Genomic DNA, 20,088 nt, shown 5'->3' on the forward strand with positions numbered 1-20,088 from the left:
AGAGCTTTGTAGTAGCAACAGTAACAGTCTGAAAATATATTTAGGACAAGTAAACTATGTTTAGCCTGCTGATTTCCATCAGGAATGAAACATAAACGTTTCTGTGTAACTTACTCGCTTTTAATATATACTAGACCACCCGTGACCCGTTGGGTCAGTACGTTATATTAGCTATGGAATTCATGTATGAGCGTGACACTTGTGGCATAAAGAAAATAGTTTTTTTTTACATAACAGAAGCATTTCTATGAAAGTATATTAAAATGAAAAAAGAATATAGATAGATTTCTATGAGTCGTTCTGTTTATTATAATTGTTATTTTTTTTTAAATTACAGTTACTGAATTATAAGTGGTTGGTCATACTTATGCACTGAACAGGTATCATAATCCTTATTATAGTTAAATTCAAATTTTGATATATCATCTTTTAAATGAAATTGTTAGTTGAAAGTACAGAATAATAAAAAAAACACTCTCCACATGTTAATAATGGCTTTTTAAATAGAAAATGAAAATAAAATGTAACTTTTTTCATTTAATTTAAGCAAAAATTCAGTACCCATTGTGTAAAGGAAAACACTATTTAATGTAATAGAAATGTGTGCATTTACCGATTCAGCTTTCCGTTTGGAAATGTAAGCAGACGACTTTAAAAAACATGGGAAGAAGAAAAAGAAATTTTTTTGTAATAACGCCCTCTAGTAAAAAGGTCTGCATTAGTTAAGGGGGATAACTCTATCCAGTTTTACATCGCTCCCTTTTTCTCTCTCTCACACATACACGTAACTATTTCTCGCGTACGTAACGAAAACAGAGGGAGTAGGAGTGTTGAAATCTATTAGAGGGAAAGTGAGAGGTGTTTTCTTTCCATAAATTGTATAGGGTAATATTTCATATTATTAATAGATTCATAGATAAATAGATTTTATAATATATATTATAATTATCTATGAATCTATGTATTATTTGTATATATAAATAACTATTTGATCAAATTAAATGAAATTGTTTGTATTAAAAGCGATATAAAAATTCCGGAATTGGAATAACGGATTGAAGACGTTGCTATTTACGCATGCGCAACCGGATGTTGAAAACCGGAAATCTGATTGCAAACATACAAGATCCATAGACATTTAGTATTATATATATTTAATCCTGCTATATATTTCTGTAAGTTCGCACAAGATTTACACGATAACTCAGGGTTGTAAAATATTACTAGAGTTCTTAATTTAACAGGATATAATCTCAGTTCATTCAAAAAAAATTTTTTATTTACAAACAATTATTTCTGCCAATTTTGTAAATATACACATAATTGGGATACAAAATTTATCAAATATTCACACAAAGAAGTTTGTCCTATGTGTATACTGTGAATACTTGATAACTTTTGTATATCATAAATGTGTATACTTACAAACAGAAACAATTGTTTGTAAATAAAATGTTTCTTTTTGAATGAACTGAGATGATATCATATCATGTACTTTTTTTTTTTTTTTTTTTTTTTTTACACGGTAGTCACCACTTACGAAGGCCCGGAAGCCACTCGGGGATAAAGGTTATTGCGTGTACAGTAATCAATGGGATAATATCGCGGTAATCGTTAGTATTGGAGATTTGATAAAGTGTCTTACTTAAGGGGACGGTTTATCAGGGATTTGTTTATGTTGGACTTGAAGACATCCAAGTTGTAGTCAGGTGGGAAACAGGCAAACGGAAGAGAGTTCCACAGTCGTGCACTTCTGAGAAAGAAGCTCTGCTCACGGAATCTACGTTTGGATTTAGGCACAGATAAAGAGTGGAGAAAATTATTGACAGTGGTTTCAGCTAGATGTGTGTTTTTCGTGAAAGATTGGCGAGGGGGACCAGAGATTGAAGCTCAGATGAGCACTTGCCATGGAAATAACGATAAAACAAAGACAGGCTCGCAACGTCTCTTCTGTGGGAGAGAGGTTGCAGGGAAGAGAAAAGGGCATCCCCCACTAAGACAAAGTCTATTTTGTACTCTGTCAAGGCAGGATAGGCTGTTTTTAGCAGCTCCTGCCTAGATGTGGCAGTAGTACTCCATCCTTGGACGTATTTAGCTTTTATATATCTATAAGTATCCATTGGATCTGCACATTCAGTGGTAAAAGTGCTATCTCAAATTTAAACGTGACAGACCAAAAACACTGCAATTTTAAAATTAAGCATGACAGACAACCAACAAGCTGAGCTTTTTATAAAGATGTGTGGCTATATCTATGAATCAAAACCTATGTTGACATCTGATATTTTAACTTATTTATAGGTAGAACAATTTATTCTTTATTAAGAAAGATTTTAACAAGAACACTCTGAAAGATTAGACCTCCAAAGTCATACAATACATCAACTAACTCCAAATTTTTTCTCAAACTGTTCACATCATTGATAAATATTGTGCTCATATACAGAGTGGGATGATAACGTTGTCGCCCTAAAAAAACAACACTATAGCTTTATTTTAAAGCTTTTATTTTAAAAGTCAATTCAAATAACTTGATTATGTAGTAGAGCTGACATCTATTCAATGTAGTTGCCTTCAGCCTCAATCACTGCCTTGATACAAGTCTGGAACTGGGAGCATGCCTTTTCCACAAGCACCGGTGGGAACTCAGCGAATACTGGCGATCAGGCTGGCTTTGGTGTTGTGGGAGGTCATGTTGGTGATGTTCTCGACCAAACAAAGTAGTCCAGCGGGTTCAGGTTGGGGGAGGAAGAGGAGCCAGTGACAGAAGGGTACTAAGTTGCAGCACTTGCTCTGAAGCCATGCCTGGGTCTCTTTAGACTTGTGGGCTGGCGACGAGTCCTGCTGCCACACCCAGAGACTGCCAGTGGCCACCTAACTGTACCAGGGAATCACCACACTCTTCAGCACATTCAGATACACTTTGGTGTTGACTTTCAAGTTGACTTCAATGATATGAGGTGGCATGATATGGCTCTCACTTGAAACCAGACCAAAGACCATAAAGGTGGCCAGAAACTTTGTTTTCATCACCCTAGGAATGTCCCTGTTATTCACGGCAATCCAGTGATGCATTTTGAGGATGCTGGCAATGGTCCTATTGTCATAACTTGGATTAGTAGAGAGCATGAATTGTATAGTGCCGGATCTCCGATCTCGCTCATTGAACACTGTATTACTTTTAGACATGATAGAAGGCTCCTAGCACTATTGGGATTTGTACACAAGTAGCCAACTAGTAGATGGTCTGTAATAAAAATCAGAAAACCAGTTTTCTTCAAATGGAGATGGAATCATGTTGTCTTTTCTAGGGCAACAATTTTATATCATTCTACCCTGTAGTGATAAAGTATTGTGAAAGTTTTGTTTTTTTTTACATTGTTGTCACTTATGTTTAAAATATCATTTAAAAAGTTCATAGATTTGGGTGACTTGCAAAAATTAAACATGGTCTTCTTTATGCAAAGATAAAACAGATCTAGTAAAGTTGTCATCAACATTTAATGAGTCTTTGTAAAAATTATTCTTTGGAAGTTAAGATTTTTCCGTTTTTATCTTTGATACCCAGTTAATATTATGTTTTTGAGTTTAGTTTTTTCAAAGCAGTGAAAAATTGTTTATCCGGGTCGGGGGGGGGGGGTAAATTTGAAATTTCATCAAGGTCATTATTTCTTTTATTTCTTTTGACTAGTTTATTTTATTTTATTTTTTCTGCTTCTGCTACGTTGTATTGAGTTGAATTGTCCCCATACGAACGCTTTTCTTGTTATCAATTGCTCTCCTGGGATATAGGGTTGAATCCACTAAGGGTATGTTAGAAGACAAAAGAGGCAGAGGAAAATCAAGGAAGCGGAGAAAAAATGTTTTGGATTGGACATCAACCAACTTGGAAATGTTCTTGATTGGACATCAACCAACTTGCCCTAGATCGGAAGGTAATGGTGGAAAATAAGTTACGTGGGTTCGCTATCCGCACCAAGTAGAAGATGCGACTAATGGGTTATAATCATGGGACGTTGTTAACAGACAAAGCTCCAGTGTGTAGTTATTGTGTATTTCAAAGATTTGATCAGTATGTCAAGTTTCTCCCAGTCAAACAAAGAAATACCAGAAAAAAAGGTAAAAATTAAACTAAATACATTTCAAGTAAATATAAAAGAATTGTCAGTAAAAAAAAAAAAAAAGAAAGAAAATTAATAGTTTTCTTATTGCTTTTAATTTGTTTTACTTATTAAACAGGTTTTCCAAAGCTGAATTGATTTTTTGTTGAATTAACTCAGTAATATGCAAGCACTTTTGTTGCCGATATTGATTATATAGGTCAACAAATCAGAAAGATAAAATGATTACAACTATAAATATACATAAGTGGGGTTGGTTTGGTTAAAAGCCAGTTGACAATAGACACAAAACATTTCAGACTGTAAAGATTAATTGTAGATAGACTTTTTTCAGGACAATTATGATGTTGATATAATCAGAGAAACAAAGCAATATAAATATGCGAATATGGGTTAAGTAAAAAAATAAAATAAAAATAAATAGACAAAGAAAATGACCAGAAATAAGGAATATTTAAACTTTATAATAGTTTTAAGCCTTATTTAAAAAAAAAAATGATTTCATTTCTATTTTTAATTGAAGTTATCGTTAGGACATGAAACAATTGAAAATTAAGCTTAAAATAGCTTTCAGCAAACCAAAGGTCATGTGACTTAGACGGACATTTTTTTTTTTTTTTTTTTTTGCTCTTATTATGTGTGCGCCTGTGAATGAAATATCTCTTAGCTTCAGCAAAAGTTGAAATATCTTAATAAAAATCTGAATGACAGTTGGCGAGCAAGGAGAATTAATTGAAATTTGTAAATTACAAAACAAATCCGAGAGAAACGTTTGTCATAAAAAAAAACAAGACAGACGAGTGATAGAATGCAGAAATGGAAGGAAGAAAGAGCGGATAAGAAACAGAAAAAAAAAGGGGGGGGAGAAAATTGAAAATTAATAAACAAAGAGTTCTATTTTACTTTGATTATTTTATTTATTTATTTTTTTTATTTTTGTTTTTACCTCACTGGATTCACACAAAGGAAATAACGCTGCACGGTTATAAGAACATTCTCTTTCAGCTTGGATTAATTTGTAAATATTGTTACTGCTGCTGAGTGCTGCGGATATTGCAGTCCGGACAGCATTTATCTGTGTATATGCAAAAAGCACATGTTTTTCTGTGTAGTTAAACGTTCACTTCAAATGAATGAAGTTCACAGCTATCCATTGATCTGTTCATTTTTTTCTTAAAAAAAATAAAATAAAATAAAAAATAAATACAAAAAACAGACATGTAATTCACAGGCTGCTATCACACATGCAAAACATATATGCAGTCAAGTTGCTGTCTTCTTCGCCTTCTTTGTAGCCGAGACACAATTCAACACAATGCCGTTCATAAGCCATACTCCATAGTCTTACACAATGGTTCGCTTTGCTTTTCGTAGAAGCAAAAAGTAGAAAAAATTTTTAAAATAAAAAAAAATAAAAACCAAGAATTTATTGCTCTAATTTCCTCCGTCAAGGATAAAGAAATTCTTCCGATGAAAAGGAATGACTCAATTTCTTCTCTCTTTTTTTAAAATAGTTCGCAAAAAAAAAAAAAAACTTTATTTTCAAGTGCTGTAGAATCACAAACCGAAAAAGAATTCAATACGCTTTAAAAAAATTAAAAAAAAGGATGATATTGTGTCATATTTTATTATCAGAAGCATCGATAAATATGATTCTCATCATCGATAATTATGATTATCATTAAGATTTGTCTTTAATAGAATCCGAAAACTTTACTCTATCTTTGTCTGTCCAAGGATACAACTAAAAACAAAACCCTATATCAAAATCAAACAAAACTTTTAGGATTAAAATTATACAAAAATACAGCAGTGGTATTAAGTTTGAATTAGAGTGTTTTATAATAATATAAGTCCGTTGACTTAAAATGAGTGCCTTATGCCAAACTTCTAAAGTGAATATGGTATTATGGTGTCTAATCTCTATTAATCCCTGTTATTATCAAATGAATACCATAATACTTACTACACTGCACCTTGTCATAACAAAAGTCTGTACAAAATTTTAGCCTTATTAACTTAGTTTCTAAGAAAAAGTTGAACATACAGACTAAGATGATATATAATAAAGACTAGACTTTTTAGCTCATTAAAAAAAGGAAAAAGTTACAGCCCACAATAAGTGCTTTACATCAAAGTGATGGTTGAATATAGCTAAATCTGTGCTCATTTTAGCATTAAATACTAATCCTTATTAATTTCTAACTGTGCATAGAATGGTTACCTATGGAGTATGGCTTATGAACGGCATTGTGTTACTTAGTCTGCTGCACTATATCATAAAGATCCATACAAAATTTCAGTTAGATCGGTCCAATAGTTTATGAGAAAAATTAGAAGGGACAAATAAACTCAGAGAAATGTAATATAGATTGCATAGGTCTTTGTATCAGGCATCCATGAACAACTATATTTTATTTTATTCATAGTTTAGAATGCTGCAAGAAGAAAAAAAAATCATAGAAAACTCAAAAACATGAACAAACACACGATGTTGACTCTATGAACTTTTTTTTTTTGCAGCATTATATTGTCATGTATTTTTTTATATCCAAGCAAAGAATTTCTAAGTTTTCTGAAGAGTATATGCATGAAAAGAGACGGTATTGATATAATAACCGTTTGTTTCTGCATAACGAAACAATCTGTAAAAAATGAATGAAAATGGTAACATGCTGGAGGAACTGTTTTGCATGAAAAATAAATATTTGGATCATCGAATATAACTATACTGTTTATATATATATATATATATATATATATATATATATATATATATATATATATATATATATATATATAGTTCAAAATAGACTTCGTAGCCTCGTAGGAGATGTCCTTTTCTCTTCCTTGCAACCTCTATCTCACAGAAGAGATGTTGCGAGTTTGTCTCTGATGTATCGTTATTTTCATGGAAAGTGTTCGACTGAGCTTCAATCTATGGTCCCCCCTCGCCAAACTTTCACAAGAAACACTCGTCTAGCTGTAAACACTATCAATAATTTCCCCCACTCTTTATCTGTGCCTAAACCTAAACGTAGATTCCATGAACAAAGCTTCTTTCTTAGAACTGCACGCCTGTGGAATTATCTTCCGTTTTCCTGCTTTCCGGCTGACTACAATATGGTTGTGTTCAAGTCTAACGTAAATAAGTTCTTGATGAGCCGTTCCATATAAGTTATCAAATTTACCAAATTTTCATTACTAATGATTACTATATTGTCCAATTTCTACTGTACACTCTTTAACCCTTATCCTCGAGAGGCCTCTTGGCCTTGATAATGTGGTGATGCCTATGTAAAAATACATACATATATATATATATATATATATATATATATATACATATATATATATATACTCTTATGTTTAGCATACCTTGAGCTTCTAAACAAAAAAGATTTGTATACACAAAGAGTGAAATATAATTGAAAAAACACACACACACATATATATATATATATATATATATATATATATATATATATATATATATTAGACGAATTATTTAAAAACTATACATTACATATTCTCGAGATGTACCAATGGTTTCATTATGATGGATCAGCCTTTTCTGACTAAATTATCCCAACACAAATCTTCAGCATCCGTCAGAACGAAAGAAAATACATCGAAATGAACGTTTGGTTGAACACTGTATAATAAAATTAAGCTCTCACATTTGCGATCGAGCACTTTATTAATTTCTTTTCACTGCATCCTATATATATATATATATAGTAAGTTATAAAAATATACATGGCGATTAAGCTACACAGAATATTCTGCATTTCATTCTTGTGAGAAATTGCCAGGCTTATATATATATATATATATATATATATATATATATATATATATACAGAGAGAGAGAGAGAGATTATTGAAATAAAATAATTATACTCACATGAATAATTAAAAAGTGGAGCTTTAAAAAATAAATTAAAATACGGATGTCCAAAAAGACACTATTTTCAAAATCTAACCAATAAAACTTTCATATAGAATTTTATTTTGTGGTTTCTACTCCTTGTACAAATAGGTTTCTCTTTGTGTGTTTCTACAATGTTTTTACTGTGATAAAGATGTTTTAACATCATTAGTACGCACCATTATTTTTTTCCTATTATGTGCATTGTGATATCAGATTGTGAACAATGTATCACGTTGCAAATTGAATCAAGGCATGGCGGCATATATTTTTCCATTCAAAAAAGTGGTGAGTGAAATGGAGTGATGTAAATAATTAAGAAGAGAGAAAGCTGTGAATGGAAAGAGGGAAAGAGAGAGAAAAACGTAAGTAAGGAAAGGGGCAAGTGAGGATAACAAAGAGAAGAGGGAGAAAGAGAGAAGAGACATCATGTATGCCGAAATTCTTTGATTTTGTGAAAAAGGGAAGAGAAAGAGAAAGAAAAGGAGAGAGGAGTTCTTTTATGGCATTATAATCGATTCTGGAATCCTTTGATTTTTGTGAAAATTACTTTGTAAAATTATATACATGTTTACTAGCGGGACCAGTGGAATTATATACATGTATACTAGCAGAACCAGTGGAAATTCCACAGCAGACGTTTTCATATGTAATATATTGATGTTGGCATTCTGTAGATGTTCAGCGTAAATGGAGACACCCTTATATTATTGTAGCTCTTTTGTTAAAACTGCAAAAGTATTTATCTAAGCTGGTATAGTCCGATCGTAAATATGCTTAAATAGGTTTTAATTTATGCAAATTTCATATATATTATTATAGAGTCAATTTAATTTAAATTAAAAGAAGTCTGTTTGTAAAGAACTGCGCGTTGTATCTAGTGATTTGGGATAAATTTCAAACAAGTAAAATATTTGTTTATTTTCCTAATATTACGTTGTGATTTGGCTTTCAAGCGCACTTGGTGCGTATTTTATTTTATTCAAATTAAAACAACGTTTCTATATGAACTCTCATTCTTGACGTTATTCTCGCGTTGCCTACGCACAGTTCAAACATTTCTAAATACAACCGCTAGATACAACGTGCGGTTCTTTACAGACTTCTTTCTCCAAATTTACAACATGGCAAGAAAGAAGAAAAGGAAAAAAAAGAAACAAGACAACACACTGAAGATGGAGTATATCTCCGAAATATATTTCTGATAAATTTCAAACAAGTAAAATATTTGTTTATTTTTCTAATATTACGTTGTGATTTGGCTTTCAAGCGCACTAGATGTGTATTTTATTTTAATCGGTTTATTAGTTTAGGGATATATCCTTACAGACATATATATAATTATATGCACAAAAAAAGAAAACTAAACGCTTAAAATGTGATTTGCGTGTGTGATTTCAATATTCACAATTAACAGATACTAAAAATTAATATGCAAAGAGAGAAAATATTAGATGTAATTATGTATGATAACTTCTCAAGCCAAGTATAGTTTCTTCATCTTTTATTGATTATCCCTAAAGATAATGCAAGCAAGCTTCCTAAAGAAACAATGCAACTAGGATATGTATTACTCATTCATACATAAATCGGATATGCTCTGATGAACTCATAGCACTTGTGCCCCCTTGATGCACATGCCCCCCTCGACTAACCCAACAAGCAACAAAGTCCCACCCCTTCACTGTTGAAGTTCCTAAATGCTGGAAAGTTTTATACTCTAATAGTTTCTCCCATCAGATTACGAGAATTTAGAATTCTCTCTCTTCTGTTTCCCTGGCTGTACTAACCTACAGAAGTTTAAATGTAATGTGGACAGATTACAATGGTTGCCTTTCACATATATCAATGGACGTATTAATACTTATATAAAATGAAAAAGATTTTTTTTTAATACTCAACAAATTGAGTCTTAAAATCAGGTAAAAAATTTCATCTTTTTCATTTTTATTCGGAGATTTTGGAAAAAAAAATGTCTACCAATTGGAAATTGTAAGTTTGTCATTTATTTTTGTAAAGATTTCAAATTGTAATTTTAATTCTTACTTTAATCATTGACAATCATTTGTTTTCTTTTCATTATACCAAAACTATTTATATTATTCAATTTAAAATAAATCATAAACATAAAAAAAAAACAACAAAAAACAAAACCTCTGTATTTGAATATTTCAGATTATTATTTTCATCTTGACTGTCATTTTCACAACGTTTCGGTTGATGTAATCTGCAACCTTCTTCGGGTGTAGTTTGTTGAACTCGGGAATATTTTTGTTGAACTCGAGAATCTGGACATTTCTAACCTCTATCCAGTCATGGCTGACGGAACGAGAAGATGCTACCCCTGTGAAGTAAAAGGGTTCTGTTCGAAATTCCGTCCAGATTCCAGAGTTCAACAGGGTAAAACTGAAGAAGGTCGGAGGTTACATCGACCGAAACGTTGTGAAAATGACACTCAAGATGAGAACAGTAGTCCTAAGAATCCAAATAATATGAATAACCAATCCTCATCTTAAAAATTCAGAACCATAAAAAAATTTGGTGCTAGTTCAGTAGAGCACTTACTGATCCGCGCTATTTTTTAAATCGTATTTCCAAGTTTAATTAAAGTTTTATGATATGTTTTTTTTATTCAATTGTCAGGTTAAAGTACAGAATAGGTACAAAACACCCTCCCCTCCCCATGTGAAGAATGGCTTTTTAAATAATAACGTTATTATTTCAGCACGGATCAATAAGTGCACTAGTACCAAAAATGTTTTTACACAAAAAATAAACTTTTAAGATTCTTTTTACATCCAACCACCCCGCTCCAAGTTTTTTTTTTTATGGGATTTAACAAATTTGAAAGCAAACAAAGAGATTAAAACATAACTAATTGATAATTTCATAATAAATAAAAATGCTGTTAAGTGATAAAAAATTTGGTATTTTTTTAGATTAGGGCCACCTCCACAATATTCTTTTAAATGACGACTTTTATAAGTTTTCGACTATGCTGAATACGGAAATCGCATTAAATTTTTGCAGAAATAATCAGTTATCGAGATATAAAAAGTTGTATTATGCATTGTATTCTTGGGCGGCCATCGTTTTACGCGCACGAGCGTGTCATAAGCAAATCTACGCGCGTAACAAAGATGGCCGCCAAAGAATACAATGCATAATACAACTTTTTATATCTCGATAACTAATTATTTCTGCAAAATTTCAAGGCGATTTTCGTATTCAGCATGGCCGAAAACGTTTAGAAGTCGTCATTTAAAAGAAAATTGTGGTGGTGGTGGTGGACCTAATCTGAAAATTTACCAAAAATGTTAATAAAAAGTTCAAATTTATAGCTTACGATTTTATTTCAAGGAGAACACACACACACACACACACACACACACACACACACACACACACAATTTAAAACGAAGACTTAAAATTCATCCAAAAATATGTGCAAAACACAAATTAAACGGATGAAATTATTCAATGTTCCCCTATGCTACAATTGAACTTTGCAATAAAATGAAGAGAAGTTTCGCATGATTTTGTTTCACGTGAGCCTCACCATACAGAATAGAACCAATTTAAATGATCTCATGAAAAAAAGGCATTTAAAAAAAGGGGGGATAAAAGGGGAAAACTATTAAACAATAAGAACGCCGTCATAAAAATGGAACATAAATACGAGTATTTCCTTTGCAAAATTCCTATGAGAAATAAATAGATTATTCTGCTTATATAAATAGAAAGCATAAAGAGCGAGAAGGCAGCAAAAGTTTATTTGGTTCAATAGTAGTCCGTCTGTCTGTCTGTCTGTCTGTCTATCTGTCTGGAACTGATGGAAAATAGCAGAGAGATTTCTAAAAAAAAAAAAAATAATAATGTCTGATGCTTGTAATGGAAAAGATGAGGAAAGAATGATGAAAAAGATAAAGGAAAGAAAAAAAGAATGATATCATAGGATGAAAGGGAGATCTAATGAAAGGCAAAGAGAGAGAGGGGGGGATTGAAGTGCATTCGGGTCAATTTAAAGGTTTCATTAATGCATAAAACGGCTGCTGCTGCTGCTGCTGCTGCTGCTGCAGCTTGAACTGATTTTTATCGCTGCATTCTTTTCTTTCTTTTCTTTTTTTTCATCGTTTGTTTTCTAAGCCTGTGATGATTTTAATGTCATTTGTGAGATTCTTGTTTTATGCACATCTATATATGAGCGTTGCCCGGGAGCGTGTGTTCCTATTCAATTGCCTCCCCTCGAGGGCAGAGTTAGACACGAGGTCGGTTTTTAATGTGGGACAAAATCCAGCTTCCTCAAAAAAGGGGCACTCTGTCTCAGTCATGAAGGACAGAAAATGTGACGTGTAGCATCAGAACAGATACTACACCGTGATTTTTACCCCAAGAGTGTGTGCGTATAAATATAATTACATCTACATAAACTAGTTATAGATACATGAGTTTTTTTTCAATGTCTTTCATTTTCATTTCGATACTTTTTTGTGACCAAGAGCGGAGGACCGCCTCAAATATAAAAATAAAATATTAAATACAAAAAAAAAAAATGACACACTTCAAAAAAACCCTCATAACCTTGAAATCACTATTCTAGAAGCAAAGTGAACTTTTAACATATATAGATTAATTTTTTAATACCTACATATCTGATACTAGTGTTTCCACTGTTTCATCCTTTCGGGAACCATCGGTGCAGGGAGTTCCAATTACAGCCGGTCAGAAGATTCGAACCTGGCCATGAAGTCATCAAACCACACAGCCAACGTTAACCACAAGAAGTACAGTTGAAATGAACATTTACATAAAGCATAAATGTCAAGACGGCAAGAGTGATCTTATGATTATAACACCATGATCTGCGCATGTAAGCTTAAGTGACCAAATTTAATTTCAACAGAGTGCTCAACAATAAGAACAGAGTTCTTAAAGAGGCTGACATAATTATTACTACAAAAGGATAGCACAATTTCTTAGGAAATCTAAAATTGGAGTGCTCAATACATAGCAGAGCATATATGAGTTTAAAGAAAAACACAAATTTAACTATATACTCTATATATGAAGTTTCAGGTCAAAAAACTGACAAAGGAGTTTGGTAGGCAAAATATTTTAAACGTGGCTTAAAATATATGCATATATATATATATATATATATATATATATATATATATATAAAGGTTTGTGTTTACTATAAGCTTTTTACGCAAATATTACGCAAGTATAGATCACGTAGAATATCTGCATGAATATAATTACACGTAATAGTTAACTAATGATGATCATTCCATAGTGAAAACCGAGAAAACTAATAGGGAATCAATTATAATGAATGTTTAAAAGAATATGCAAATTAGCTAGATGTTTTGCAGATGAATGCAATTCCATGATCCATATATAACAAAGTTGTATTTTCTTTTTAAATAAATAAGAAAAAAGGGTTTAATAAGCATATCAATAAACAAAAAAAAATGTTTTTTAATTTATAGAAGTATAGATAAGTTTTAAGACTGAATATTCCAGGTTTTTTTTCCACAAACCTTGAAAAATTCAATGATTAAAAAAAAAAAGAAAGAACTTAGAAAATCCTTTGAAATTACACAGATTAAAAGCTGTCAAATGTAAATAATTTCTCAAAAATTCGTAAAACTTAATGTTAATATATTTTCCAACTTTTTTTTTTTTTTTTTTTTTTGCGAAAAATAGATAAAAATCGTGCAAATTGGCAACGTTTGTGACCCAAAATTAAATATATTTCATTTCATCATTCCAGTATATGTTAATAAGTTTTTAAAAAAACTAAGATGTAACCCCCCCCCCCAAAAAAAAATGATTATGATAAGATCGCATTGGGAGGGAGGGGACAAAATATGAGAATTTTTTTGTATATTATTTTATTTCAGTTTATGTATAGTTCAGCCTTTTTTTAAATAAGTCTGTAAAAAATTAAATTGATCAATTATTTGATTTTTAAGAAAATTTTGAAAAATCGCGCTGTTTTTATTGTTTGCGTCAAAATATGTAGAAATAACATGCACTTCCAATTTTCCCATTTTTTGCTTTTGGGGTAATTTTTGAAAATTCACCGTTTTTTGAAGAGTAAAAACAAGAGATATTTTTACGAGTACTTTAATGGGATGTGCTCTGATGAACTCATAGCACTTGTGCCTCTTTGATGTACATACTCCCAACTAACCCGACAAGCAGCAAAATTCCACTCCTTCACTGCTGACGTTCTTAGATTCTTCCACCAAACTACTAGTCTTCGGAATTTCCCTGACTATACTAACCTGCAGAAGTTTAAATGTAATGTGTACAGACATCTAGCTGCTCAACTCCCCACAGTCCCCTGTTAGACACAATCCCAAATAATATCCCCTTATGTTCAGAGTTTATTTGAGGTGAAAAAGAATTTTTTTTTAAATTGATAAGTGAAGTTTAGATTAAATTTTCAATTCCGAATTATTTTTTTTTTTTATTGTGTTGTTTTTATCTTTTCAAACCCCCAAGAATTACACACAACTTGTCTCAATAGTTCTAAATTTTATCCAACAAAAACATTCCGCGGCGACGACGACGACGACGACGATGATGATGATGATGACGACGATGATGATGATGATGGAAAGCAGACTGTGTGGAGGAGGGGGGATCTTATTTTTACTTCATAAAATACTGAAGTAAACTTGTATAACCCAACAGAGAGCGATTTAAGTACTTCCTTTTGATTATTCACTTTTTTCTCCTTTTCTTTTAAAAAAAAGTAAAAAAACAGATTAAATCGGTCTTTAAATGTATAATTGCTGTAACTAACAAAAGAAAAAATGATGTTGCTAAGCAACAAGAGCATCTTGAATTTTTTTTTTAAACATTTGCAAAAAAAAAAAAAAGAAAAAGAAAAAAGAAAAAAAGATCAATTTTTAAGGGACATCTAAAAATATTGGTAATCAATAACTGCTTAACTGATGACCAAATTGTTACAACCACAGACTATCAACTAGATCAGGGTTTGCCAAAGTGGGGTCTACGGAGCCGGGGACTCCGTGAGTAAGGCTGGGGGGGGGGGGGCTCCAGAAGCCCTTTATTAAAAAGAGGACCAAATGTTTTATATGAAAAAACTAAATAGCTGTAGACATAATTATTTATCTTTTTTCACTGGAAAATAGTGTTGGGGGTAAAAAAAAAAAAAAAAAAAAAAAAAAAAAAATCGACAAATTTGGGAGTATCGGAATCAAAAAAATTGATCCCTATTTTCCAATGCCAAAACGATTCTTTTAAGTGTTTTTTTTTTTTTTTTTTTTTTTTTTTTTTAAGCGAAATCTTCTATTGCTGGTAATAATGATAAAATAATAAATATTTATTGATTTTAAAACATGAGTAAAGCTAAAATCTATAAATCATCCTCCACAAGCGTAATTTTACCTTTAGGAAAATATCTGCACATTTTGAACGTGTATTTTTTTTTTTTTTTTTTTTACAGAAATCGGGGAAAATAAAAACTCTATATTTAGAGATTTATAAAGAATCGGAATCGGTAATTGTATCGGAATCAGGAAAAATATTGGAATTGTCCCAAAAATATTGGAATTGTCGCATTGTTGAAAGAGACATAACTACAGGTGTAAATAGTTTCAGGATGGTTCATGAAAAGGAAAATAAAAAATAAATTAACAAAAAAATGCAACAATTTTTGATTAATCAAAAACAAAACAAAACAAAAAATGGTTGTAAACATTATCATTAATTACTGTTAAAATTTGAAATTAATGTTTTTCTTCTTTTTTTTTTTTAGAAATTAACTTGTCAGTGCTCTGTGAAAAACTTTTACCTTGCTCAGGGGTTCTATGGTGTCCTGAAGTTTGAGAAACCCTGAACTAGATGGTCAAGTTTCGATACTTGCTTGTCTAACCATGATGAAGAACTGTCTGTGGATGACTATATATGTCCTTTTCTTGGGTTGAGCAGTGTAGTTAGAGAAATTGCCAACTGCCATAAGTAATAATGCAAAGCTCTTTGTAAAAATTGATGGAGCATTTTTCGATAGGGTTTATATAAACATTGAGATTTAGCTTACTCTTGGCTTGTGTCTGATGTCCGAAGGGTTAGAATTGATATCAATTAGATGATAGCGTCTTTAAACATTTTCCTGTTATACATAATTTATATATATATATATATATATATATATATATATATATATATATATATATAAATAAATAACAAATATTTTTCCAAATTTCAAGATGTCGACCATCTTACAATTTATTCCTTTAAGTAGGTTGACATGCACAATTCTGACAGTACCGGTTTCGTAGTGCAAAACCATTTATTTAATTATTATATCAATATAGATTATATATGCTCTGTAATTACATTCAGCTTCATAAATTAAAGGATTGATATAAATAAAAGGTAAAATATAATTGAAAAAAACAACATATTTCCACACACACTCACACATATATGGTCATCAAGGGAGAAACTGTTTTGCTGTATCAAAGCTCTGTAGACTGGATAGACAAACAATTTTTTAAGCCGAAATTGAAATCCAACAGTTTTTGTAAATAATCAAAATCACTACCTGCTATGCTATCAGCACAAGCTACGAAAGGAAAGGGATTCCTAATGTTTATATATGTATTAACCACTGCCTAAAGTGCTCTATTATTTTACAAAAAGTTATGCTATATTGATAGTGGTCGCTGGTGATTTCCCTTTATTTATAAACACATACACACACACACTAGTTACCTTTGCCGGTTATCTACTGCTTCACAATGTTCGCTACGTAAAATACTTGAAATAAAAAAATTCTAATCATAAACATTTCATTGATAATTTCGTTATAAACACGAAACAAAGTGTTACATTCATAAAAAAAAAACATTAATATTTTGATAATGTCAATAAAAAATTATTTATTTTTTAAAAATGATTATAAATAATGCAAGAAACAAGCTGAGTATGTGTAGCCCCCTCCCTCCAAAAGTGAAAAATTTACTTTTACCATGACTAATGTCTGTGCAAAATTTAAATAAAATCCAAGGCGTGGTTATTGAGAAAAGTGCAAACGGATGAACGGTTTGGGAGCAATTTTACCCCTATAATGCTCACTAGGTGTGGAGAACCAGAGTTATCCTGGACAATCTGTTCTGGCAAAAATTTACTTTCATCATGACTAATGTTTGTGCAAAAATTTTTTAAAATATTCAATGCGTAGTTATTGAGAAAAATGCGAACAAATGAACGGAAGAACAGGAGTGAATTACTAGGTCCAATCCCTCTATTGTCGGGGGACCAAAAAGAAAAACTCAATTTTCCAAGGTGTAGATATGAGAATGGCTTGTTAAGTTAGAAATAAATGGAAATTTGTCGAAAAATCACAATCAGTTCCACTAAAGTAAAAAAGAGGAAAGGAACACAAATACTAAAAGTATCCCAAGACTTGCGGCGTAACAGATAAAGCGCTTGGAATATTCAGTTATAATTGACACACTTTTGGAGGTTGAATGTCTCCAATCCTTAGTGCAGGCGACGAATTACTAAGGACTTCTACCCGACCATAGCTGAAAGAACAAGAACATACTACCATTGTGGATTAAATAAAGGGTTCCATTTAAAATTCTGTGCAGATTCCAGGGTTTAACAGAAAGATTCCCGAGTTCGACAGAAGGATTCCTGAGCTTGACGAGATACACCTGAAGAAGATCGGAGGTTACATTGGGCGAAACGTTGTGAAAACGACATTCAAGACAAGATTTTGTTAATTTTTTTTTTTTTTAGAAAATCTTTCAAAAAATTGTTGTCGCAAATTATAAAAGTTCATTGTTATCAACAACAAAACAGCCTCCTTTTACCATATCATTAATTTTAAATCTTGGTAACAATTATTCTTTTTGGTCCCCTAACAAAGCAGGGATTAGACCTAGTAACTCACCCCTGTTCGTCCGTTCGCAGTTTTCTCAATAACCATGCCTTGGATTTTTATGAAATTTTGCACAAACGTTAGTAATGGCAAAAGTAAATTTTTACCAGAACGGATTTTCCGGGATAATTCTGGTTGTACCCCCTAGGGGACAATATAGCGGTAAAATTGCCCCAAAATCATTTGTCCCTTCGTTTGTTGACACTTTTCTCAATAAGCATGCCTTGGATTTTTATGAAATTTTGCACAAACATTAGTCATAATGAAAATAAATTTTTGTCAGAACGAATTATATGGGATAACTCTGGTTGTATTATAGAGGTAAAATTGTCCCCAAATCGTTCATTCATGGAGGGGGACACCCGTATACTCAGATTTTTATTTCTCTGTTGATTTATAATTTTTGTTGGGGAACACTCGGAGTTATGGTCAACTGAACAAAGGATACAATCCAATCTACTATTTCTACAACTACTGCAAGTACAACTTATAATAATTTAATAATGAAATAATTATGTTAATAAAAGAAACAAGACGTAAAATATGTTTTGACTCTGTGTTACTCAGTGTATTTGCGAATGGTGACTTTGGTGATTTATCTAATAAAGTCATTCTTGACTTTTGGAACATTTATTTCGAAACATATTTTTTGTTATGTAAGGCTTACTCAAAAGTAAATAAAAAAAAAAGATAAAGTAGCACAGTAAAAAAAAACAAAAAAAAAACGAACTCGTAACGTTAAATGTAAAAAATATATTTATTACTGAATAAAATAGAATAAGCGTTCCGTATTCACTACAATAATAAACAGAAGACATCGTTAAAAAATGTAAGTAAAATACTATTTAAACTGTGGAACGATACCTTCTATGCATAATTGTCTTTAAAATAATCCAGAACCATAAATAGATAGTTCATATATATATATATATTTTTGTTGTTGTTGTTCGGGAAGTTTTGGAAAATAAAAGGGGTTAATGATTTTTTAACTAATAAAGATTGAACAATAAAGGGAGATAATTCAGATTAATTAATGTTTGCGATGATGATGACGCGTTTCATTAATTAATGCTTGCGATGATGATGACGTGACACCGTACGGACAAGCATATTAATATATAGATAGCGAGACAAATAAAATTAATATTAATAATAATGATAAAACAAAATTGTAATGTTGGTATCGATTGGTACCACGCCAAATGGTAATAAAGGATCAAGGAGGATGGAAGACGAAAGACTTCATTTCTTAATAGTATTGACCCTCAAAAACATTATTTTAAAAGGAAAAAACAGTATTAACAACAAACTATGCAGATTGATGTAGAAAGCACCGTGGAATTTCCATAAAGTCCTGCCAGTAATTATAATGATGATAATAATAAATCTACCCCCTCAAAAAAAAAAAATGTGGTGTCGGCAGTCATGGTAGTTATAGTAGTAATAGTACTAATTAATAGTTATAGTAGTTGTAATAGTAACAATAGTAGTTATAGAAGCAATAGTACTAATTAATAGTTATAGTAGTTGTAATAGTAACAATAGTAGTTATAGAAGCAATAGTACTAATTAATAGTTATAGTAGTTGTAATAGTAACAATAGTAGTTATAGAAGCAATAGTGTAATAGTTATAGTAGTTGTAATAGTAGTAGTAGTCTATATATTAATAAGATAGCGTGTGTGTTCTTTTGTGTGTCACGATTACATCCAGGTCGTTTAATTGTTATGTTCTTCTATTTCGTGTCATAAATGATTTTACCAAGAATTCTTCACGAGTTTTTGTTTCGGTTTTGACTATAGCTGATGGCACTTAAATCATCTTTTTTTTTTTTTTTTTTTTTAAATAATTTTATCAAGAATTCTTCATAAGTTTTGGTTTCGGTTATGGCTGAAAGAACTCAAGTTTATATATATATATATATATATATATATATATATATATATATATATATATATAGTAATTTATAAAATATATATGGCGATTAAGCTACACTGAATATTCTGCGTTTCATCCACTATAGGATTCGTCAGGCATAAGCATAAGCCTGACGAATCCTATAGTGGATGAAACGCAGAATATTCAGTGTAGCTTAATCGCCATATATAT

General features: G+C 31.3%; 1 protein-coding gene across 1 annotated transcript in view; it reads right to left on the minus strand.

Annotated features, from left to right (window-relative positions):
• The window catches only part of LOC145283917 (vitamin D3 receptor B-like), a 176,458-nt gene that overhangs the window by 80,107 nt on the left and 76,263 nt on the right, over nt 1–20,088 (minus strand). The window lies entirely within an intron of this gene.

This window comes from Euprymna scolopes, chromosome 8, assembly GCF_053919585.1.
Source record: "Euprymna scolopes isolate OS-2025 chromosome 8, ASM5391958v1, whole genome shotgun sequence".
Taxonomy (NCBI): domain Eukaryota; kingdom Metazoa; phylum Mollusca; class Cephalopoda; order Sepiida; family Sepiolidae; genus Euprymna; species Euprymna scolopes.